Below are 26,401 nucleotides of genomic sequence, written 5' to 3' on the forward strand. Positions count from 1 at the left end.
TTTCACTAATAAAATAACTAGGTATTTTTCTATAGTGGTTATCTATGAAAGGAGGGTGGGGATACAGCACTTTGCTGGGTGTGGTATAGAACTATACCTTGTAATCTTGTAACCCTCTATTGATCGCAAATAATAATTTGTTCTTTTTGTCACTTTTAATAAAAAGTTTGTACATACCATACCTCTTGGGTAACTATTAGCTAAAGTTTAGTTTTTGTTGACATTGAAATGAGTACTCTTTTAAAGAGAAAGTCCACATCCATGTCAGTCACTAGGAAATCTGACTGTGTCAAAGAAGGTCCAGTCCTGTAGCTTTTCTCGTTGGTCTAGAGCAACATCTCTGAGTTGGTCAGATCAGGTCTTGGAACTGTGTTGTACATTTGGTTCGACTTCATCTATTTTTTAGTATACACCCAAGTTCATAGAAACAGAGAATGACTCTAGATTTTCTTAGGTATTATGAAAATTAGAACAGAGTTTCAGCATGTGTCTGATGTCGTTGGTGGGAACAAAAGTATCTGATAGGATCCCAAAATAGCTCGCCTCTGAATGTTGGCTCTGTCTTTACAGAATGTATAAATCTAGTTCTTAAACTCATTTCAAAGACCTGCAGTTGGCCAGATTTCCCCTTAACTTTAAGGGGAAGGACCAATTTAGTTTCTTAGATTTGTGTGTGGGTGGGCACTAGATGGATGAAATACACACTTCCCTTACCTAGGCATTGTGACACTGGGCAAGAAACAGTCCCAGAAAACAGCATTATAGGAATCAGGGGCCATAAAGAATGTTATCATGTAATCAAGTAGAGAAGCTTGGAAACTATAGCATGTCTAGAGGTCCCAGGAGTAGGCATATTACTTAATTCCAGAAGGCTTAGAGGTGAGAACTTTGATGGGCAGACAAGGAAGATGGAGGTCCTATCTTTGTATCTATTTGAAATTAGGAGTTTGGTGTGAAAAACTTATTAGATAATATCAAATGTGGGTTAAAGAAAATTGAGTCATGGGTGGGGGTAGGTAGCATAATGTTTTGCAAAGAGACTCTCATACCTGAAAATCCAAGGTCCCAGGTTTAATCTCCCACACTACCCTAAACCAGAGTTGAACAAAAATTAGATGGCAAAAATTTAAGTCGCTGGAACAATGTCTATAGTGTTTTATATTGAATATAAAATTACTTACTATTGCTAAGGAAAGATTTCTGTTTATGAAAGAGTATTAAGGCATGACTCTACCTATTCACAATTTTAAATGATTGCATAACATTTGGGTAGTATACCTCAAACTATTAAAAGAAGCTCCCTTAAAAAAAAAAAAAAAACTTGGTGACAACTTGTATCTTTTCTAGATCATGTGTTTCCTTGCAGTGTGGCCTAGCAAAGTGGCTCCTTGGTGGCCTGAAATGACTGACACCCATGTCCAGTTGCTTAAATGCTGCAAGGACACTTCCTTCTCTGGTTCTTGTATCCCTTGACAAAGGCAGATGACAGAGGAGGCTGATGCAATCTAAAAGCCCTTCCTTGACTTGGGATCTCTTTGCCTTTCCAAGTTCTCCATATTCCAGCAACTTGATAAAACTATCAATTCTGTTGCACATGGATTTAGAAAGCTCTTGGGCAAGGCCGTAGTCCTCAGAAAGCTGTACTGGCTAAATGCAATGTGAGCTAGAAACCATGGTGCAGCTATTCTTCCAAGTCTCATCCCTTGACTATCTAAAAATGAAATGTACTTCATAGGGGACTTCCAGGAGGTGTGACCATGGAATAACTGAGATTGAATCACCTCTCCTCCCAAAACAACAAATACAAGAGAACTGAAGTCATAATCTACAGCTGAAAAATCTGCAGCCTCAGGTGGGTGTTCGCATGAAGTTGGAGCAAAAAGGGGCACAGGTGTGGGCTGAACAGCAAATACAAATCAGAGCTCTGGGCAGCATAGGCGCTGAGCTGCGCCATTTTGGTGATTTCACTTTAAGCACAGCAAGCAAGTAACATCGTTCTTAGTGCCAGAAGAAAAGAGACAACAGGGGCTTAAAGCCTCTCAATCTTTGACTTGGGGGTTTTAGCCTTCTGAATTTAAGGCAAGGATACAACATAGAACAGGGCATCTGCGACCACAAGACAGCCCAAAGCAACTACCCCACCCTATTCCACTCACTGCAGATCATACAAAGAGAAACCTAGAGATCACAATAGCACCACCTACTGGCCATCAATAACCAGCACACAAAAAAAGAACTAAACAGCCAACTATCAGCCAGACAGAAATGAAACAGGAAATCCAAGGAATTAGACTTCGAGATGTATAACGATATAGAAGCATGTATGAGAGAAACATGTTCTGATTGAAGTGAGGTGTGGTGAAACCAAGCCAGACACACATAAGGAGTGACTGAGCGGCTGCACCTGGCAGGATTTTCAGGGGCGCTGGAATACAGGCCTACAGGCCATACATACATTTTAATTTTAATTGTACTACAAGGCTGTATAACTGACTCAGACCACCGAGCATGTGCTGAATCATTTTCACTATCTCAATCAACTCTTTATCATGGTTTTTTCAAATATATTCATTAGAGTGAAGCTGTGAAAGTTGAAGCGTGAAGTGGCAAGTGACGAATGAATATAATGCATTTCTACACTAACCAGTTTGTACCATCCGATGTTTGGGAAATCTCAGAAAATATTTTAAACCTTGATATCAGTGGAATTTCAGAATCTCCTTATGGCCCCCCTGTGTGAGTAGGACTATGTGGAGGCCTTGGTATGGATGCAGTATTTGTCAAAGCTCAGCTTTATAGGTCCGTTGTATCCCTGCTAACCCAGAAGTCTTGTCCTTAGGGCCCACATATATGGGAGTGGACCCTGGAGTTTGGAGCAAGCATCAGGTCCTTGGCCTGTAGGCTAAATATTAGATGCTGGAACTTTTCAATGATGGGAATGGTGAGAACAAGTACCATTCTTTTTTTTTTTTTTTTTCCCTCCAGGGTTATTGCTGGGCTCCGTGTCTCCACCATGAATCCACCATTCCTGGAGGCCATTTTCCCCCCTTTTGTTGCCCTTGTTGTAGCCTCGTTGTGGTTATTATTATTGCCATTGTTGATGTTGTTCGTTGTTGGATAGGACAGAGAGAAATGGAGAGAGGAAGGGAGGACAGAGAGATACCTGCAGACCTGCCTCACCGCCTGTGAAGCGACTCCCCCACAGGTGGGGAGCTGGGGGCTCAAACCGGGATCCTTACGCCAGTCCTTGTGAGGGTCCCTGCGCTTTGCGCCACATGCGCCCAACCCACTGCGCCACCGCCCGACCCCCAATAAGTACCATTCTTAAGGAATGCATGATGTAGGGTTGTCTGTCCCATCATATCTTCATTTGACTTACTAACCTGGCCCCTGCAGAGTTTGTATGGAGTCTCTGAAATAATGGAGAACTGTGAACTGTTATAGCAAAGATGCCACATCTGGAATGCTGACAGCAAGCACAGTTACTGCCTGGCAGATAAATGTAGCCTTAGGTACATGGTGTACAGCTGTTTTGGTGAATGAATGCTTTCCTATTAGAAAAGGTCAATTAGCTCCATTCTCCCAAAGAATAGGGAAGCTTCCAATGGAGGAGCTGGGACATGAAACTCTGGTGGCGGGAATTGTACCCCTCTTACCCCACAATCTTGTCAATCATTGTGCTTCAGTTCTTTTTTTTCCTCCCAGAGCAGTGAACCACTGACTTCTGGTGAGGACAGGCTTTGAACCTGAAGCTCTTTCTGCCTCAGAGTCCACAGGCAGAGCCATTGTGCTTGGGTTGTTTACTCTTTGACAGTCTGAAGAGGCAGGGCCTGTATCTGTGATTACACAAAGGATAAAAAGTAACATGCTGCTTGCCTTTTTTAATTTTTTACCAGAGCACTGCACAGCTCTGGTTTATGGTGGTATAAAGAATTGAACCTAGGACTTTAAAACTTTAGGCATGAGTCATTTGCATAACCATTATGCTGCCTTCCCTCACCCCAGTGTGCTTATTTCTTATGTTGTTGATCCAGAGAAAAATAGTAGTGACACCCTAGCAACCAAAGTACCTACCCCTAATTATTGCTATCTGACAGTGTTTTAATTTTTATACTATATAGTGTTTTTTTAGGGCTTATTTTTAAATTTTTAGTGATTTAATACTAATTTATAAAATCATGTATATGTCAACAGGGGTATAATTTCATGCTGTTCCCACCACCAGAGTTCTGAATCTCTAGTCCCTTTATTATAATCTACAACAGTTTGGAGAGATATGGATAACTTATTTTTACACTTTTGACAGTGTTTTATATATTAAAGTGACTTGGCTAGCCTCCAATACTGATCTAGGTGTTGCTATAAAAATCACTTATATATGTGAATAAACTCAATTCACTTCAGGGATGGGACATTATCCTGGACAATCAGGCCTTTTAATAAGTTGAAGTAGGCTTGAAGAGCAGAAGCAGAACTGAGGTTCCCCTGGTAAGAAATCTTACTTTGTAGGGCCAGTGAAATAGCTCACTTGGATAATGTGTGCTACTCTGCCATTCACAGTACATCTAAAGAAGTTTCAGCCCTGTGGTCTTTTTCACTATGGAAAAATAAATTCAGACATGGCTGGAATTGCTTTAAAAAAAAGACAGTCATTAAAAGTCCCATCTTCTATATATTTGCAATTCAATTTGACAAATGTGTTAAAATATGAAGTTGATTTGCTGACTCCTAATTGCCTAGAGACAGTGGGAAATTATTTTGAGTTTAGGGCTATACAGTTCTGTATGGAAACTTAAACCCCATGCTATTGTTGAAGATCCAAGGCTTCAGTAGCCAAAGCCAGAGCCTTATAATTCCAACGTAAATTGAATTTCCAACCCTTTGTCAGTAAATGTAACTTTAGTACCTCATTCTTTAACAAAAGGTATCCTAAATATGGGATATGTCCAAATACCCAATTCCAAAGGAACGAGTGAATTAAGGCCCAAAATTCTGAGTCATCTTTGCTTATAGTAATTGTGTTGCTAGGTCCACCACTAGTTTCTAAATCTAGACATAAGCTAGACTCATGACTTGCAAAAGGACGTAGATTCTGGAACACAAGGAAGTACGCTATCCACAAACATAATTGCATCATAGTTACACGCCATACCATTATGGAGTAGGCTAGAAATGACTGAGAACAGTGTGGGCTCATCAATGGAAAGAACAGTTTGGTAGCATCTACTGACTGGATGGGCCAATTAAGCACAAATACAAGGTTCAATGTTTTAGAATGAGAGCAAGACTTCCTATGTTACCCTAAGTAAGTCTTTGGCCTTGGAACATTTTGAAGAGATTTCAAATTGGAAACGTAACACATACTCATCTACCATACTAGGATGTAGAGAACACAAAGTTCAACACAATAGTGAGGGGACATTTTTTTTTTCTCTCAACAGGGTTTCCTACTCTACAAAAGGAAACCAGTGACTCAGCTGCACCATGATTTATCCTCTTGTGGTAATTGGGAGTTTACAATAAATGTGGTGCATGCACCTCAAAACTTTCACATTGCAGTACAGAAGTCACCATATAATGAGTCAGGGGCAGCACTGAGAACTAGCTTAATTAAAGGGTAGGAGTTGACACTTCAGGCAGGCAAGTTTGACCCTTGGCCCTACATGTACTAGAGTGATGTTATTAGCTTCTTCCACATGAAATAAAATAATCTTAAAGAAGGAATACTGCCAGGAAAGAAACACATACTTGTAGAATGAGAATACTTGTAGCAATGGTCAGAATAAAGGTTCATCTCCTGTATACCTTCTCACTACCCACCTCCCCAAGCCAATAAATATTCATTGTTAACTAAATACTTCAGAAGTAATAGTCAACATAAAGGAACACAAGTCTTCTTTTTAAATGACTTTTAAAAAAAATATTTTTTCCCTTTTGTTGCCCTTGATTTTTTGTTATTGATGTCATCGTCGTAGAAAGGAGGGAAAGACAGAAGGGGGGAAAGATAGACACCTGCAGCCCTGCTTCCCTGCCTGTGAAGCAACTCGCCTGCAGGTGGGTAGCCAGAGTCTCCAACCAGGATCCTTACACCGGTCCTTGCACTTTGCAACACGTGCTTAATCCACTGCGCTACCGCCCAACTCCCAAAGGAACACAATTCTTTTTTTTTTATATTTATTTTATTTATTTATTCCCTTTGTTGCCCTTGTTGTTTTATTGTTGTAGTTATTATTGTTGTTGTCATTGTTGGATAGGACAGAGAAAAATGGAGAGTGGAGGGGAAGACAGAGAGGAGGAGAGAAAGATAGATACCTGCAGACCTGCTTCACCGCCTGTGAAGCGACTCCCCTGCAGGTGGGGAGCCGGGGCTCGAACCGGGATCCTTATGCCGGTCCTTGTGCTTTGTGCCACCTGCGCTTAACCCGCTGTGCTACAGCCCGACTCCCAGGAACACAATTCTTATAATTATTTTGCTTTTTGTAAAATAGGGATTGTATCATCATAATTTAAATGTCTTGTGAAATTTTCCCTTTAAGGTAATAAGAGTTTACAATGCTGTATGACTTTCAGGATTAGTTTCTCACCTTGACCAAATATACCACAGCACACACTCTGCAGGTGTCTATCCACCACCAACCAAGCCCTACCACATTTGCTCCCATTTGGAAATCACCATTCTGTTCAGTCTAAAGCTTTGTTTAATTTTCCACAAATGAAATACTTGTATAATACTTGTATTTCTTTACTTATCATATTCCCCTCAAGGTACTTCCACACTATGGCAAATGACAGGATTTTATCTTTTTTTTTTTTATAACTTAGTATTCCATTATGTGTTATCAATCCACTAAGTTCCACCAATGCATGCATATGAAAATGTCTTATTTGTTAAAGTGCTGCAATGAATATTGAAAAGATATATACATCCCTAGCTAGTGTTTATATTCTTTGTCCAGAAGTGGAATTGTGGGGCCATGCATTGGTGGTCCTGGTTGAGCACACATGTTATGATGTGCAAGGACCTGCAAGACCCTCATCCCCACCTGTAGGGGAAGTTTCAAGAGTGGCAAGGCAGTGCTGTAGGTGTTTCCCTTTCCCTTTTTCAATTTCTATCCAATAATAATAAAAAAACAATTAAATGAGCTGTATTTTCCATAGTGGTTGTACTAATTTATACTTCTACATTATGCCTTTTTAATAGGAGGTTCTTTTTATTTGTAATATTGATGTGGATAACAAAACTAGAAATTGGGAGTCAGGCAGTAAGGACTGGCATAAGGATCCTGGTTTGAGCTCCCGGCTCCCCACTTGCAGGGGAGTCGATTCACAAGCAGTGAAGCAGGTCTGCAGGTGTCTCTTTCTCTCCCCGTCTTCCCCACCTCTCTCCATTTCTCTTTCCTAACCAACAACATTAAAACAAGGACAACAAAATGGAATAAATATTTTTTAAAAAAAGAAAACTAGAAATTTCACCTTGCTTTGTCTGCTAGCACCTTTGTGCCAACAGACACAGCTCTTGGAAAGAGATGCACGTCCAAAACATATAACCCTAAAAGATATTTTACTGAATGTATATAGTGAAAAAGACAAACTAAAAGATTCTTTCACTGTATAGAGGTCTGTCTTCCCATTTGTTTCAAATTCTTCTGTGGTCTTTGTGGATTAATCTCAAGCATTTCAACAAAGCCCTAATTGATCATCTGTTTTCTATATGTATTTGTCTTTAGATATTATAGTGAGATTTTCTGTTCATTTTCATTAGTTGTCTTTATGTGCAGTGATGTCAAGTGGGTCCTGGCCTCCTGAGTTAATACTCAAAAGTGTAGGCTCTTTGCACACTGCACTCACCTGCCTGCTGTGGTGGGGAAGCTACTTTGGGCAGGGCTTTCCATCTGGTCAAACAGGCATATTTATTGACCATGACCATGACTCTTGACTATGGTGACCTTAATAGGCATTATTGTGGTTCTCATAAGTTACTGTTATGTAACCAATATAATACTTACTATACTGCCATTAAAAGAGGTGAGATTGTATTATTTGGGACAAGATGGATGGAAGGTGAGGATGTTTGTGCTAAAGAAGAGGTAGAGAACAACTAAACCAAGTGAATTAAAAAAACTTCATAATTCTGTGAGGAAGGATGATGGAACTGGCTTGGCTAGACTATGATAGGCATGATCCATTTGTTTACTGCATATGGTACAGGCTGTCACTAGACACCAGTCACAAGGATGGGTGGGGCAGTAGTCCATAATGTTGTTTTTTTCTTTTTATGACTGACAGTAAAGGAATGCCAGGTGTTGTCCTTGGTTGGGTGCTATTCATAATGGTGGTACTGTTTGGAGAAAAGAAAGCCTTTATATGCAGACACTTTAAGGGCTGGTTCTTGCCCTGTGCTTTTCTTCAGGTCCTCAAGTTCCTAGAATCATTGCATTGTCTTTATTGTGTTGTATTTTAGGGATGGGAGGCACCTGGCCTCATTTTCCAGGGAGAACTTTCACATTATACATATATCTGTATAACATAAAAGCACATCCCTCTCTGGGTATTCCTTTTTTATTCTCTTATAAAAACTATACATCTGGTGGTCCAGGGGATAAAGCATTGGACCCTCAAGCATGAGGTCAAGTGATGTCTGATTCTTTCTCTCTCCTCCTATATTCACCTGAACTCCAGGTCGACTAATCAACCCCTAGATAATTGCAAGTTTGTACTCACCTTTCATGGACACATAAACTCTTCCTACTCTGCCACCTGTGCCCTCTATATATAACTTCCATTTTATATTCAATTCCTTAAAATAGCATAAAAATTCTTAAAAATCTATTAATGCATGCCCAGTATTCAGTTAGACAGTATAAGTGAAACAGGACTTTTTAATAAATAACTTGTATCTTCTAAACACATTCTTTACTATCTAGCTCCTTAGCAATAAAAAACAATGCAAACAGAATTATAGCCTTGATCTCAACAAGTATTTCTGTAGAGTAAATGATAAAGAACAAAAATAATTCCTTTTTACTACTCACAATCAGAACTAACAAATAAAACCAACAGAGGACCATCCTCTGCTGATCTTTTTTTTTTTTTTTTTTTCTAGAGCACTGCTCAGCTCTGGCAAAAGACTAATTGGTACTTCAGGCATGAAAGACTTAGTATCTCTCCATTCCTCTATCTTTCCCCTTGTACAGTGATAAGATAGTATTAGGAGAAAGATTTTTCTTGGAGTATTAATATGCCTAAAATGTTACAAGTAGAAATGGTAGACATTTTTAAGCCAGGAACAGAGAGGCCCATGCTAAATGACCAAGGCATGGACTAAGATTTGTTAAGAGGCTATGATCACATGTTTGGCAAACTTAGAATTTCAGCGACAATATACTAAATCCATTTCATTGAAGGTTCTCCTTAGTTAGCTCTTTCCTTTCATTTCACACATGGCAAATCTGCTTACCCTCTTGTGGTAAACAGATATGCCCTTCTAAGATATCTACACTCTAACCCAATGGATCTCTGTATGATACTTTGCAGTGCAAAGGGAAGTTGGAGGTATGACTGAATGAAGGGCTCTGAGATGGATTATCTGGGTAGAACCATTGGAATCATGGGTCTCTTGAAAGGGAAAGAGGGAAATTAGAAGTAGTAGAGGTCGATGTAGTGAGTCCATGGAGCATGTAACAAATGGAAGCTCCTTAGATTTAGTCCCTTCTTGAGGTTTCAAGAGAATATCCTTTCCCTTCCTTTAACTCTGGATTTAGGAGTACTATTTTTAATAGGCTTTACCTTCAAGAAACCAAAGGTCTCAGCATTAACACCTTTTGACCCAATAACCACTATAGATCAGGGAGTTAAGAACTATGTGACGATGTAATGGGGTGATGTAGCAGAAGTAAACCAGAGCTGTAGGCTGCTCTCAGTGATGTTCCCTTCCTGAATTTTCCCTGTGAGGAGGGAAAGCAAGGAACAACACAGCTACTTGTATCCCCAGTTTCCCTTATGATTAATCTATGTTGTCAACAGTCAAAGAAAGGACAGAAGGGACCAGGTGGTGGTGCACCAGCTTGAGTGTACACACTATCATGTACAAAGACCTAGGTTCAAGCCCCCAGGCACTACCTGCAGAGGGGAGGATATGCTTCACAAGCAGTGAAGCGGGGCTATGGGTATCTCTCAATTTCTTTCTGTTATATCAAAGGCGAGGGAAAATGGCTACCAGTAGTGTTGGATTTGCCCTGTAAGCACTGAGTCCCAGTTACTACATTGTTGGAAAACTTGAGGACATTTGTACTGTCTTCTTCTGGCCAGTGATGCAGAGTATCTGGGAGAGAAAAACTGCTTACTCCGTTAAGTGGTGCCTTACTAAAAGGAGCCACCTGTCTCACAACTATTTGCCCTTCCATTTTCTTGGTGACTGAGTCTTAGATGTAGGACCCCAAAGATGGATAAAATTTGGGAAAGATATGTGCAATAGTAGCAGGTCCATTCCACAGACACACAGCCCCTTGCTACCAACCTTTGTTGCCTAAAACACCTATGGCGGCCAGTGGTAATTAAAAAAAAAACAGCCATGGAGTCCACTGCTGGAAAGGAAAAAAAGATAAGTAGCTTAATAGTAAATTGTTATTTAAACAAAATAACAATCTAAAAGGTGGTCAATAAAAAAAACTCATGTTAGCTGTTGGTATATATTCCCCTGTCCCAGCACTAGATTTCAAAATAAAATTGACATCACAGGACAGAATATCAACTCTGTAAAAATCAAATGTTAAGATATGGAAGATTAAAGCAATTCAATGAACTTACAGCAAGCTGTCAGCTTCAGAAATTCTCTATTTCTATGACTAAAGAATCCAATGAGCAAATGCAACAGACCTAACAGAGGAATAACTTGGTGAGTTTGACAATAGGAATCTAGAAATGAAAAAAAAAAAAGAAAAAATCTAGAAATGAGGTTATCCTTTGCAATATCTTGGTCAGAACTTGAGGACATTATGTTGAATGAGATCAGTCAGAGAGACCAACACCGAATAATCTCACTGTCCTTTATTAAATTTCATCTGGGGAGTTGGGCGGTAACGCAGCGGGTTAAGCGCACCTGGTGCAAAGCACAAGGACCAGCGAAAGGATCCTCGTTCTAGCTCTGCTTCTCACCTGCAGGGGAGTCGCTTCACAGCTGGTGAAGCAAGTCTGCAGGTGTCTGTTTCTCTCCCCCTCTCTATCTTCCCCTCTTCTTTCTGTCCTATCCAATGATGACAAAAGGGAATAAATAAATATTTTTTAAAATATACATATGTACCAGAGTGATGTCTAGTTCTTTCCCTCACTCCTATCCCTGTCATAAATAAATATTTTTTAAAAAGTTTCATCTGTAAGGTGAAACTTGTACTGGGTGTGGTATTGTACCCAAGCAAAGGACTTTAGGGTGATAGTGTGCCTCCTACACACTTATCAAGGAGAAACCAGAGGTTGTGCTTATGTGCTAAAGACTATACTGTAAACCAATAGCCCTCCAATAAAATTTTTTAAAAGATATAGCACATTCCTAATGTAGTCTTTTTCATTTGTAAAGACAACATATACTTTCAGATGTATTTTCATCCCTTCTTTATCTTCTAGGATATGAAAATCCATGAAGCTAAAAACCTGTTCTTTAACTGCAAAGAGGACTATAGCAATTCTCATATTATCACTTCTGATAATTTCATGTTTGTCCTGGCTGGAGATGCACAGGAGATCTGGGAGAGAATAAGAACAGACGTAGCAAAGGTTATAGGGAGTTTACTGGAATACATAAGTTAGTCACCAAGACAAGGGTGATGAGCCATCTGCCTCAAAGCTGCTGACATGCCTCCCTCTTTCTCAAAAATGGACCACTGGCTGCTGCTGGGTAGGAGCATACTTGTTATATACACTTCAACTGAAAACTAGGTTCCATGGGAAATGGGGTGAAGGAATGTATACCAGCCATCAGGGGTACATTTCTGTCCTGCTCTATTGCCAGCTGTAGAAGCCTTATCTTGAAAAGACTTCTTTCTGTGGCATGAAATGATAAATAAGGCTAAGACAAAGGATACTGAAAGCAGGTAGATAATAAAAAAATCCTCCCACAGACTAGGAGATGGGAACAGCATATTCAAAATACTCAGTATAAAGTGCTTCCCAAATAAAACTGAAGTTCATCATGAGACTGCCTTTATAAGAAATGACAAAGGGGATGTCTTCTAAATAAAAATCTCAAAAAAAATTCAATAAGGCAATAAACAATCAGATGACAAGATGATAGTGGTAGTAAAGACATGTAGTCAGTTTAAAAACCTGAGAGAAAATGTTGAGTTCATCACAAGAATGATGAAGTTTTATCTCACCTTCAGTTCAGAAAGACTGCTTTGAATATTCTTGGTTTACAAGTTTTTTTCCCCAAATTATAAATATGATATTAGTTTGCAGTGTGTTAGGAGTACAGTTTCACACCTGTGTATGTAGGTATTTATCACAACCAAAGTAATTAAAACAGAATGTGTGCACGTGCTTATATTCAGAGGCATGATGCTTCCTGACTTAAATTTTCTTTTCTCTGAATAGCCAAAGCAATTCTGAGACTTTTGTGGTTCAACACAGATTTTGGAATTGTTTGTTCCACTTCCTCAAAAGAATGCCATTGGGATTGTATTGAATCTATTTTATGTTAGTTAAAATAGCCAGCTTACCTATTATTCTGATCTAGGAAATACAGGATATCCTTCATAGAATTTTCATTGTAAATGTCTCCTACTTCCCTCCTTTGTTTTATTCCACAATGTTTTTTTAATGCAATTATAAATAGGATTGTCTCCTCAATTTGCATGTCTATACACATTGATTCAGATAAAAGGGATGAGAATTTAAACCATGACTGATGGCCAATGATCATGAAACTCACATAAAAACCCTGCCAGGATTTCAGCTTATGTAACTAATGAAGACAAAAAGACTGACATTTAAGAATCTCACTTGAGTGACAAGATGAAAATGCGTAACAATTACAGTCCAGGATTTCAAACACTGCTCCTAAGACGTCTATCACATTAATGAAGGCAAAGATACCTATTGGCAAGACAAATATTTGAAATTGCAGGGACTCAACAGATTTCAGGGTAAAGGGGAGGCTTACCTCCAGGGCTATCCAGATGTAATTAGAGGATTCTGGCATAATATCCTTAGGACATAGAAATACAAAATAATTCTGAAACCATGAGAGAGACCAGAAAATCAGTGTTCTATAGTAGAGAATATGTCCGAGCAGGGCAGCAAGGAAGATGGTCAACTCTACTTGGAGATTTATGTGTGTTTCATAGTTAGACTGACAACAACTCAATCCTCCAGTTCTCAAGTGAAAAATATTCTGAAAATAACTGACATGATGGCCTTCCAATCCTAGGGAACATCAAGCACTTTGCACTTGACCAGGCAAATGTCCTGTTTCTATCTTGGAGTTGGTAGGTAGAGTAATGGGAAGCAAACAAACTAAATTGCAGAAGTTTTATCTCCACTTATAAATTTGGCCTTTCTGCCTCCAATTGCTGTAATTGTCTAGATGAGTATCAAAACTATGGAATGAAACATGAGGGACTTAAAGATTGAACAAATGCCAACTGAAACTTATCCAGGGTCCTTGTTCTGCTGAACCTCAAATTAATTGGGAGACAACTGACAGCCAAGAGATGGGAAAACTGGTACTTATCCAACTGCTTGCCTGACTCAAGATTTCCTAAATTGTTTGAGATCCATTTACAAAACAATGGGGGGTGGGGTTGGGAGCAATAGACATTTAAGATAACTGCTAATACTTGTGATTCCAGATTTTTGTGTGTGTGACAGACAACACTCCAGCCTTAAACACAAACCCAAGGAATGAGTAGTAGAAAAGACCAGAATTCAAGCTTTTAACTATGTATCAAAAGCAAAATGCAAAGGATGCATACTACCAATTAAAGTCCACACTTCTATGTGCTCTATTGTGTGATACATCAAACTAGCTAAGCATTACTATTTGCATATGTTTCAAAGACAGCTAGTGTAAATGGACATTAGTACTGCTTCCCCTCCCCTGTAACCTTACTGGTGTGATAACTTGAACCACCCACGCCTAGTCAATTTCAAAGATTGTGCAAATGAATGAAATTCAACTTAGAAACAAAATGACCTACTGACCCCTCTAAACAAATGTAATTGCTTAAAAGTTCCCAGTGTCTTTTCATTGTCAAAAGCAGGAGAATTGGGCTCACAAGAATTCACTTAAGATACAGCAATCTGGGGGCCAGGTGGTGTTACACCTGGTTGCACATATTACCAAGCACAAAGACCAGGGTTAGAACCCCCACCCCCACCTGCAAGGGGGAAGCTCACAAGTGGTGAAGCAGGTCTGCAGGAGTCTCCCTCTACCTCCCCGTTTTCTCTAAAATTCTCTATCCTATTTGATAAAAATTTTTTAAAAGGGGGGGGGGGGATGGCCACCAGGAGTGGAGGATTCCTACTGCTGGCACTGAGCCTCAACAATAACCCTGGCAGCAAAACAAACAAAAACCCCACATGAATCAGTGCTAGGACCTTATACATTAGTAATGCCATCACTTATTTCTTAGTGTTACTAGCTTTAGATAAAGGATACTGGGCAATGTTGACACCACTCTTGGTGAATCAAAACATCTATGGTGCTGCACCCCTGAGCCCAGCTCATCCCCACAACCAGGAGGATAAGGGGAAGAAGGCCCTTCAGACTGTGACTGGTGTGTAGCACAGATCGTCTCCTAAGACTAATAGACCTAGCAAAACCCCTTCTTATGGGCTCATATATGTACTACCCCTGTGATAAACCAACAGCCAGCCACACAGAGCAGGGCCACTCAGTGCACCCACTACTATACTATGGTGAGATAGCCTACTCTTAAAAACCATCCTCCAAACTAAATAGAGACTCCAACCCCTCTACTGATGTCAGCCTCCATCAGCTACTCAAGTTGGTGTCTGCAGGGAAAGTGGCAGTTTTCTGTCTGCCTTGCTGGCAACTGAAGAACAGAGCTGGTGGGTGAACATCTGAGACTACCCTCAATATCCTGACAGCCATGGGAGACTCCACTTGAAGCCTGCATCACTGAAACAGTTGCCAAGTGGTAGGTTTCCCCATCCTCCCTCCCACATTTATTAGCTGGCATTAAATTATAAGGGGAACTATATACTCCTGTGCAAGTGCTTGTAAACCATTCCCAAGCAGTGGAAGCTTACACAGTTTTAGTCAATGCATTATAATCCACTTTTGTCCTTTATTTCAGTACCTAAATTGCCCCAGATTTTGATGAGTGGAAACCCTTAAAACTGGCTCCTATGTCCTTTGGGCATATTCTCACTTTCTAACAGAATAGCCCAGATTCAGCTTGTACTTTCCCTGACCTAGCATTGAAATCATCCATTTCTCTAAGGGATCGGGTTTCTTTAAGTCAGAGATTAGCAAACATTTTCTGGAAAGGAATAACAGCAAATATTTTAGGATTTGTGATCCAGGAGGCTCCCTCACAACTAGTTAACTCTGCCTTTATAGTTTAAAAAAAAATCAGCATCAGATAAAATATAAATGAGTGCACATAGCTATGTTTCAGTACAGCTTTATAAAACCAAGCTGTGTACTGAATTTGGTCTACAAGTCATAGTTTACTAATGCATTTTTTTTTAGGATGGTATACTTCACTTTACAATTTGTTTAATGACTTTAAGATATAGTCAAAGGACTGGAGAGAGATCTCACCGGGTAGGGCACTTGCCTGCCATCGGTGCAACACAGACTCAAGACCTGACACCATGTGGAAGCTCCAGCACTGTGGCTTCTCTCCGCATCTATCTCAGAGCAGTTGCAAACACATGGGCATGTGGCCTGGACTTCACCTTAAGTTAATACCAACTATAATGATCTGATTCTGTGGAAATCACTTAGCAATATATACATAAATTGACATCCATCAATTTATCATCACAGAAACTTTCGAATATACAAATATAAATCTTCAGAGTTGGCTAGGGAAACATCATAATGGTGATGCAGTGGACTTTTCATGCTTGAGGCCCTAGGTTCAGTCCCTGGCTCCATCATAAGCCAGAGCTGAGCAAAGCTCTAGTCTCTTTGTATCTAATTTTTAAAAATGTTAACTCTTTAGCCTATAACATTAAAAAAAATTTTTTTTTAGAGGGGAGGGAGAGAGTAATACCTGCAGTACTGCTTCACCATTTGTGAAGCTTTCCCCCCGCAGGTGAGGACCTGGGGCTTGAACTTTGTGCACCACTGCCTGGCCCCTAACACTTGATTTTCAAATATTTTAGTCACTATACTATATATTATATTCTTGGACCTTATTTGTATCCAAGATCTGAGTATTTCATATAATTACTGCAGTTAGGATGTCTGTTTCTTACCAGAAGTCTAGACTCGAGTGAGAAAATGTAGACATACCTGATAGTCTAAAGAAGCAGGTATAGAGTTAATAGTAACAAGGGTTATTTCTAGTCTCCAACACATACTGTTTTCCATAGGGGATGGACATGCATGGAGACATTAATATGTGGCTCCTCCACATATTAAACCTAGGTCTACTAGGGGAGTAGAAGAATACCAGGGGCTGGGTAGTAAAGTACCTGGTTAAGCACACACATTACTGTGTGCAAGGACCTAGGTTCAAGCCACTGGTCTCCAGCTGCAGGGTTTCTAGAAAGCTTCACAAGTGGTGAAGCAGGGTGTCTGTTTCTTTTATTTTTTTTAAATATTCATTTCTTTTTATGCCCTTGTTTTTATTGTTGTTGTAGTTATTGATGTCGTCATTGTTGGATAGGACAGAGAAATGGAGAGAGGAGGGGCAGACAGAGCCAGGGGAGAGAAAGATAACCTGCTTCTCTGCCTGTGAAGCGACTTCCCTGCAGGTGGGAAGCCAGGGGCTCAAACCAGGATCCTTATGCCTGTCCTTGCGCTTTGCACCATGTGTGCTTAACCTGCTGCACTACTGGCTGACTCCCAGGTGTCTGTTTCTTTCCCTCTCTTCAATTTATCTCTATCTAGATAAGTAAAAAGTATTTTTAAATACAAAAAGCTTATTAGAAAAGATACATGAACACCTATGTGTGTTACAATCACCAAGATACCAAAACAACCCAATGATAGAAGAGTGGGTTAAGAAGCTGTGGTCTATATGCACAATAGAACACTTAGTCACCAGGACAGATAATCTTGCCTTTTGTAGGAAGGATATGTGGATTTTGTAATAGGTGTAGGTGTGGCTTAGAAAGGAAGTGAAGTCAGGGCCTTAGAAGTGAATAAGTATCAGTTTCCACATCTTTGCTCAAATGGCCCTTATGCTTCTTTGGTTTATGCCTTTTCATTTTCCTGATCAAAAAGTACAGAAGTGATACACATGGCCCACAGACACATGAGGAAATGCTCCACTTCATTTGTCATTAGAGAAATTCAAAATAAAACTACACCAAGATACCATCTCACACTTAAGAGAATGGCATACAATCAACAAACCAGGAAAGACTTCTGGAAGACACGGCTGTAGGAATTGAGCTAAAATTAATAAATGTAAATTGGTAATTAAAAGATAGCTAGTAAGAAAAAAAAAAAAGATAGCTAGGCCTGGACTCCGGTAACCTGAAGGTTAAACAAACAATTAGAGAAAGCAATTCTTGGAATTCAAGGCGGACACCAGCTGCGGAGACTTGAGGCGAGGGGAGAGATAACTACAAAGGCAGACCTTGAAGGAGACATCTCTGGAGTCCGGAAAAAAGATAACCACAGAGTTCTAAAAAAACAAACAAACAAACAAACAAAAATACGCTTCACCACCCATGTATGCCATGTATTCTGAATCCCATCTATACCTTAGTAGAACTTAGGTATAGGGTCAAATACTAGAGAGCTGCTGCGCCAGCCGCTCGGTATTTTGACCCTAGCCTGGCTAGAATAATAAAGGCTCTTTGTTTTTATATCTTTCTGGTCTCTTGGTGTTTTCCTTGGGTAACCAGACCCTACAATGGCCATAGAATAACTGGGATCAAATTATTTCTCCTCCCAAAACAACAAATAAATACAATGAGACCCAACTGAAGTCATAATCTACAGCTAAAAGTTCTGTAGCCTCAGGTGGGTGCTCCCATACTGTTGGTGCCGGGATAGCCTGAGGGTGCTTCTTCCCAAGCTAGTGCTCTCTGGGTTGGAGAGAACTCAACTGGAGCAGATCTAGGCTGCTGCGTGGGAGAGGGATCAGGAACTCGTGCCACACTAACTTCGCAGGAGATACACTCTGGAACTCTCGGAGCCGGAAAGCAATTTCCAAGTGTCTTTAATCAGAAGAGCAGCTGTTTTTATACTCTCCAAGTAGGGTGGAAACAGGATGTGATATAGAGAGGGTGGAGCGAAAAGTGACTGGTGGAAGATCAGGGTGTGACAAGGAGAGGATCAGGGTGTGACAAGGAGAGGGGGTGGAGCAGGTGAGAATTCTACCACTAAACCACCAATGCCCTGGAGGGAGTGTGGTGCTTTATGTAAATGTAAAAGTGATTTATGTAAATAGACCAAAGCTTTGAATGGGATTAAATCTATCCCTATATAGGCATATGGTTAAGCAGAAGCCAGGGGGAGCTGGCATACTATCCAACAGTTGGGACAAAAAGGGGTTCAGGCTGAAGAACAGCACAGTCAAATCAGATTTCTGAGCTGCGCCATTTTGGCGATTTCACTTTAAGTGTAGCAAGCAGTGAAGGTTGTTTCTAGTGCCGGTAGAAAAGAGAAAAGGACTTAAAATCTCTCAATCTTTGACTGAGGATTTTTAGCCTATATTTAAGGCAAGAACACAACATAAAACAGGGCATTCGTGACCACAGGACCACTCAAAGCACCTTCCACCACCACCACCACAGATCATACAGAGACCTAGAGATCACAATAGCACCACCTACTTAATGGCCAGCAATAACCAGCACAAAAATTGTGCAAACAGAGAAACAGGAAATCCAAGGAATTACAGATTTAGAGAGACTCTCAGAGACAGACTACACTGAGCTCATTATGAGGACTCTCCAAGAATTTAAGCAAGAAGTAGGACACATGAGAGGAACTCATAACAGAGTTCACTAAGAGTTTTCAAAGCTTGAAAAAAGAACTTCAATCACAACTCACTAAGTAGTTAGGAAGCATGAAATAAAAAATTCTAATAGCACTTCAGGGATTAAAAGACACTCTAACTGCAAGCCATGCACATATAGAAGGCTCAGGAAGTAGATCCACATATTTAGAAGAAATAATCTCCAATCTAGAAGATACAGTCAACCCACTCTTTCAATTCAAAGATGAGGGAGAGGAATGGTTCAGAAAGACTGAAGCAACTCTCTGTGAAACTGCAGACTCCATCAAAAGATCGAATATGAGTGACAGGTATATCTGAGGAGGATGAGAAGGCCAAAGACCCAGAGTTCATTTTCAGAAAAATTTAAGATGAGAATTTCCTTCACTAAGGAAAAACCTCAAAACAATCACTCAGATTTATAAGTACAAAAGAGCAATGCCAAGGCACATTATTGTAAAACTATCAAAAGTCAACAACAAGGAAAAAATTTTGCTGGCTGCTAGGGAAATTTTGCTGGCTGCTACATACTATAAGACTTTCATCAGATTTCTCTTCACAAGCTCTAGAGGCAAGGAGAGAGTGGAATGACATATTCAGAGTTCTAAAGGAGAGGGAATTCCAGCCACGAATATTGTATCCTGCAAAATTATCCTTCAAACATGGGGGAGAACTAAAGGTTTTCTCAAATATTCAAGAACTAAAGGAATTTGCCAGAATCAACCCCACCTTATAAGAATTACTGAAGCAGGAGTCAGGCAGTAGCACGGCGGGTAAGCGCACGTGGTGCAAAGCACAAGGATCCCGGTTCAACACCCCAGCTCCCCACCTGAAGGGGAGTCCCTTCACAGGTGATGAAGCTGGTCTGCAGGTGTCTTTCTCTCCCCCTCTGTCTTCCCCTCCTCTCTCCATCTCTCTTGGTCCTGTCCAACGACAACAATAAAAACAAGGGCAACAAAAGGGAAAATAAATACAATAATAATAAAAAAAAAATAACTACTGAACCAAATCCCACAAGAAAGGAAGCAAAGGAATACACATTTCAGGTGGGGTGGATAGCAGTAGACTAGAACTAAGAACACACTAAAAATAGGAAAAAATGAGCAAATAGGGGAGGGAATTAAAGGACAAAACAGTGCTAACAAATGTTTGTTAATTGAGACCAACTTAAAGATTTTTCTAGATACACAATGCTAGTTATTACACATGTGGTAACCATGAAACAAAGCGGGGAACAGATTTTAAACTGGAAAACTATAGTAGTTACCAAGGGGTGGGGGGGTGAGCAGACTTTTGATGACATGTCAAAAGAGATAAATGTAATACTTCAAGTTCTCTAACTGCATAGCCCATAGCTGAAAGTACAAACATTTGATCATCTTACAAATCTGAGGTATTGATTACTTAGGTTAAATCAAACTCTAAAACTGGGTTTTAACTGCTCAAAGAACTCAAAATATATGTTGTGTGTATAGTTTTTTAAACATCTAAGTCAACTACAACTGTAGACCAGACAGATAAAGACCATTTGGCCTTTTCAGTATCTAAAATATGAAGATGTTCATATACTGCTAAAGGCCACTAAGCAAAGTAAGATCCAGTATATTACTACAGATGCTAACCATTGGGTTAGCATAAAAAAACAAACCCCCAACTAACCTGGTTTTTAATAACAATTGATCCTATTCTAAGCTCTTTCTAAGACTACAAGAAACCCCTTGCATTCTTTTTGGGGTTCTCACTGTTCCTAGTCTGGGAACCTCTAAGACTATGCCCATACTTCCTGATAGTTCTTTCTGATTCCTTACCGCGGACCATAGCCAGAGATATGTAGCTTGAAATGTCAACCTCACAACTCTTCAAACCTGGTGAGAAGCACAGTTCCCTTTTCTCTGACACCTGTACTTTTCCTGTTTTTTTTTCATTATTATTTTACTAGTGATTTGATATTGATTTACAAAACTCCATGTCAACAGGGGTATAATTTCATACCATTCCTATCACCAGAGTTCTAAATCCCAAGTCCCTCCATCGCAAACCTCCATAGTTCTCCCGAGGTTGCAGATATGAATTAACTGTCATCTCTACAACTGTTTACACTTGTACATTTTTGCTCCCTTTTTCTTCCAGGTCCAATCATCTCTATACCTCCAAGTCACACATAACCGTATTACTACATCCAAATATTTCTCTTTTTTGTCCCTTCTCTCTGGGACCTGATGGGGGGAAGAGTATAAGAGGGCTCTGAACTCCAGTACTATCACTTCTCTCCCACTGGGACTGCAAACTGGTACAGATCCTTTGGAAGACTGTATGGACAGCCCATAAATAAAAATGAAATTACCTTATGGCCTAGCAATACCACTCTTGGGCACTTACCAACAGACACTCTAACACTAATTTAAGGAGACACATGCACCCCTATGTTCATAGCTGCATTATTCACAATAAAAGTGTCAACTAGATGCAGTCATAGTCTGCCTCATAAAGATACTCTGCAGAACACAGCATGGCTCTTCTGTTGTGGTGTGATGGTGTTCTGACTCTGAGCAATGCTGACTGCTGTGGTGCACTCTGAACACGTGGAGACCCACTTCACTGTGTTGGGCTTTGGTGATACCAGGTCTTACAACATGACCACCTCCTTAGCATCTTTATGCTTTTCTCTTGTGACAGCAGATCCTGCTCATTATCTTTTCTATCCTTCTAACTGCTGTTACTCTATCCCCTGAGCTCCTTATCTGTGCATTAAACTTGATGTTGTGAGACTATGCCCTGAAATAGGGAAATTCGTGGACTTTGAGGGTGTCTAATCAGGGAGCTCAAATATAAGCCTGGAAGTCATGTCTTTTCCTGATTTGTGATGGTACCTGCTAATTTTACAATAGTTGTAATTAAATCTCAGCAGGGCCCTGTCAATATTCTGGATGTGTCAGCCTAGAAGTCAGGAAAGGAAGTGTAGGGGTGCTCCAGGGTGGGGCTGAAGGCAGCTGTGCATTGTGGAAGAGACCTCTGCCACAGGGAAAGGATGGGCTCTCCCTAAGGTGAGCCACCTCTGTAAACCCGGGGGAGAGGGGTGTGTCCTGTGCACTCGCCCTTTTCGGGGACATCCTTTTGGACATCCAGACCTGTGTGGTAAGGACTGCCCCCACCCCACCACTGTGTTTTCTACTGGGACCTTTGCATAACCCAAATACCCTGGCTGAGCACTCTAGTGTCTTTGGGCCCCATCATTCTAACAGCAGCTTTCAGAGGTCTGGATCTCCTGCAGTGGGAGGCCAGCTGAGAAAACAGTCTGAAAGTCTAACAGAGAAGCTATGGGTTTACCTGAAACTGCATGCTTACAGCCCTCCGTCCTCTCTCCTCCTCCTCCTGCTGCAGGGTGTCAGTCCAGACTCTTAGAATGAGAAAGTAGAGTCAGCCCTGCTGTCTTTGCAGACCAGGATTTTCCAAAGGCTTCATTGCTGATCTAGTAGCATCCCCTTTCCTAAAGCCTCTCTCTCAGGATCTCATCTTTGGTAGGTGGGAATGAATATCAACTCAGCTAGCACCTTCACAGCATCTAGGAAGCCTATCATATGAGAAGCAGGTGCCCAAACACAGGCTTAAACATGCACAGAACTTAGAGTTCCTAGGCTGAAATGTGTGTCTGTCTTACCCAGCTCTTTCTAACATCCTGTGGAAAGAAGATGCTTGAAAATTTTGCTCAGGCATTTGAATGTTTCCTAGAATTCTCTCAGCCTTTTCTTCCTTGTCCTGCCAGCATGTAATGTGTGAGGAAGACCAAGGATGACAGGTCCTTGATAGTGAGGAGAGAATGACAGCACCGTTTTTACTTGGTTTTATGAGTATTTCAACTATGCTCACATATTTTGAGGACAAACTGACCTGGTTGTGCAATCCATCAGACAATGGGGCTGCTTTTAACCCCTGTCTGGCATCTCCTTAAATCTGGAGGTTTGTTTGGAAGTTAACCACACGCTAAAATGTTGATAAGAATCACATTCCACATTGTTGTTTCCAATAATGTAGCAGGACTTTACAGTGATTGCAGATAAATTAGATTTTATGCAAAATAGAAATGGTCTACTTTATAACATACAATTGATTAATAATTGTTTACTTGGCCATGAGGGTAAGTGAAAGAAGATTTTAATTTTCTTGGAAATGTGTGACAAGGCACAAAATCAGGAAGATTGCTATACAAAGGCAATGCCATCTCTGAAGATACTGTCTAGCACAAGTCAGTTCATAATAAAATCATACAATGGTTGGGTTGTTTTTGTTTTTTTTTGCCTCCAGGGTTATTGCTGGGGCTTGTCAACACTATGAATCCACTGGTCTTGGCAGCCATTCTTTCCACTTTATTGGATAGAACAGAGAAATTAAGAGATACGAAGAGACGATAAAGACACCTGCAGACATGCTTCACTACTTGCAAAGCTTCCCCCCTGCAGGTGGGGAGACAGAGGCTCAAATCTGGATCCTTACATGGGAACTTGTGCTAAGAACTATAATATGTTTAACTGAGTGTGCCACTGCCTGGCCCCATTATTGTATGATTTGTACAGGCTGGTTGCCAGTAACAGTTATGACTGCTAAGGAAATATCTCATCCTAAGACACTAAAATTAGACTTTATTGCTGAAAACCCATAAATTTGATCATAAATTTATAGACTTCTAATAAAAACTAAATTGTATAGAATGGGACCTTGGAAGTGAAGGCTATGGAGGAGAAAAATTCTAACACAAAGGCAAACAGAATAGTCTACCCTGTCAATATACTTATCTATTTTGCAGAGCTGGGGCCTTGTGTATGCACCGTTCCCCACCATGAACCACCTTTTCATTCACATAGGCAGAGAAGTAGAGAGACTATAGCACACCATAGTTTCCTCCAGTGCCATATCACCTCAGTGTGGTGCTGGGGCTTAAACCTAGGTATGACCACAGTGTCATCTTTCCTTCCTGAATCCGAGAGGGAGGGAGGGATGATCACAGGTCACCACTAAAGAGAACTGTGCCTACCAGAGGGACAAGTAATTAGTTTCCCAGGATCAGAAATAAAAAGAGTGGCTCGGTAAGGGAGTTGGAGTAGAAAAACCTGAGCTGGTTCTTCCAGGATACATGTGGGATGACTTTTTTTTTTTTGCAATTTTTTTTGCAAATAGTAAGTCAAGGTCTCCTTTCTTTACCCACTTGACAAAATAGTTTGCAGAGAATAAACCAGTTACTTGGCCTCTGAAATAAATATAATAGAGGTTTCCATAGATTACCCTGTATTACACTCTAGGCTGGCTGAAAAGCAAGAATTCCCCTGCTAGATTTCATGTACTGAGATCTCCTTCCAGGCAGCCCAAGGCTGGATATTCTAGCCTTCTGTTCTAATCTCTGTTCAGTAACTAACACGATCATGAGCCCCATCCTCCCAGTGGAGCTTGCCACTCTGACCTCTCAGCAAGGTCCTAAGACCCCTTAGGCCACATACCAAAAGAGACCATTATTATACTCTTATCAGCTGAGGGGGAAACGGTGCCTCTTACTCAGGGGATGCAAAACTCTTCCTAGCAGCCAACTTTATCAGAAAACTTTCATGAGGGGCTTTCTAGAGCAAGAGCTGGGGGATGTAGTGGACAGTGTCATCCATATTCCTACAACAAGAGGAGTAATGGATTTCATTAGAATGTTTTTTTTTTTTTTCATAGCATCCCTTGATGAAAGCTGAAGGCTGTATCGTGACAACATAACACAGCAAACATGCTTGGGAGGCCAAGAGAATACTATCCAAGTGCACTGGGGGGTCCTGTTCAATATGAGGATGGAATGTGTGTAATAAGAACTGGATGTGCTGGGTGAGTGCCAACCAATTCTTCCTAAACACCACTTCTTGCAATTAGTCTCTTGGAAAGGGACAGTGGACTGTTTGACTCTTCTCAACACACTTACTAGAGATTCAACTCATTTTCTTTGTTTAAAGTTTATTTAATCTTAGAAAAAAATCAAATCAATATGGGGTAGTTAGTATCCAGCAACATGCAAAATTAAGCACCGTAACTGGATGTTTCAGATTCAGATGAGTCTCCAGCTTTTTCATTTGGGTGTAGCCCTGGAAGTCTTTATTGAACACTCAGTTGTAAGTTTGAGTCAACTTAATGCACATTTGAGCTTTGGAACTATATGCTCTTTTTAATCAGTCCTAAACTACCCCTAAAATTTCTTTTAACTGCTAAAACGTCTGGATAGAAACTATCTTTCTAGATATCAAAAGGTAGATATAGATTTTTTTAAAAGATCCTGAGGAAATTCCAAGACAAGACCTGGTGATTCCAATGTGCTGGCAAATATTGCTAGAAAGATTCAGCCCCCACCCCATGGAGGACCTATGTGCCACTGGGATCTGGGACAGGATGAATCTAGATCATTCATGTTTGGTCTCAGTTTCATAGCTTCATAAAGATGTTGAACCTACTTTCTGCTTTACAGCTGATAGAGTTCATTTGGCCAGATTAGCAACTCAACAGAAATATTTTGTAGTAGTAATAGTATTGATGTATTTCATGTAAAATAAAATCTACCAATGAACAGAAACCCTATCAAACTTTGGCTTATAATGGATGCATGCTTGTCTTCCTGTTGGCATCTAAGCAAAATCAAGACAGCACTTTTTAGGATAGAATTCAGATGACTTGTTTGACTAGGTAGGAAAGAGAAAAAAATGAGGTCCAGGTCCTCACCAGTGTGTCCTGAAACTCCCTCTCCAGAGCCCTGCCCCACTAGAGAAAGATAGAAACAAGCTGGGAGTATAGACCAACCTGCCAATGCCTGTTTTCAATGGGGAAGCAATTACAGAAACCAGACCTTCCACCTTCTGTATCCCATAATGATCCTGAGTCCATACTCCCAGACGGATAAAGAATAGGGAAGCTATCAGGGGAGGGGATGGGATACAGAGTTCTGGTGGTGGGAACTGTACTTCTCTTGTCCAACAGACTTGTTGATCATTATTAAATCAATTAAAAATTAATTAATATAAAGTGAGGTCCAGGACTCAGAGTGGAAAGATAATTTTGGTCTTAGCAATTCATTCTTTATTTAGTAAGGCTACATCTCTATTCTTGCCCCCAGGGATCTAAATGCTAAGCCTTGTAAGGTGGGTCTGGATGTGGGACAAGTATATTTCTCCAGTTCTGGCTCCTGGTGCAAATGGGGATGCTGAGGGTGAAGAGTTGGGTAGAATGACCTGAGATTCAGCATTGTG

General features: G+C 40.4%; 1 long non-coding RNA gene across 1 annotated transcript in view; it reads left to right on the forward strand.

The window, feature by feature from the left end:
* Nucleotides 1–24,990, forward strand: part of LOC132537541 (uncharacterized) — a 106,155-nt gene extending 81,165 nt beyond the window's left edge. Inside the window, exons 2-3 of the long non-coding RNA XR_009549008.1 lie at nucleotides 1,736–1,852; nucleotides 24,849–24,990. This is a non-coding gene — a long non-coding RNA (uncharacterized LOC132537541). The remainder of the gene's footprint in view (nucleotides 1–1,735; nucleotides 1,853–24,848) is intronic.
* Nucleotides 24,991–26,401: the final 1,411 nt, after the last annotated feature.

The sequence above is a fragment of the Erinaceus europaeus genome, chromosome 3 (assembly GCF_950295315.1).
Source record: "Erinaceus europaeus chromosome 3, mEriEur2.1, whole genome shotgun sequence".
Lineage (NCBI taxonomy): Eukaryota > Metazoa > Chordata > Mammalia > Eulipotyphla > Erinaceidae > Erinaceus > Erinaceus europaeus.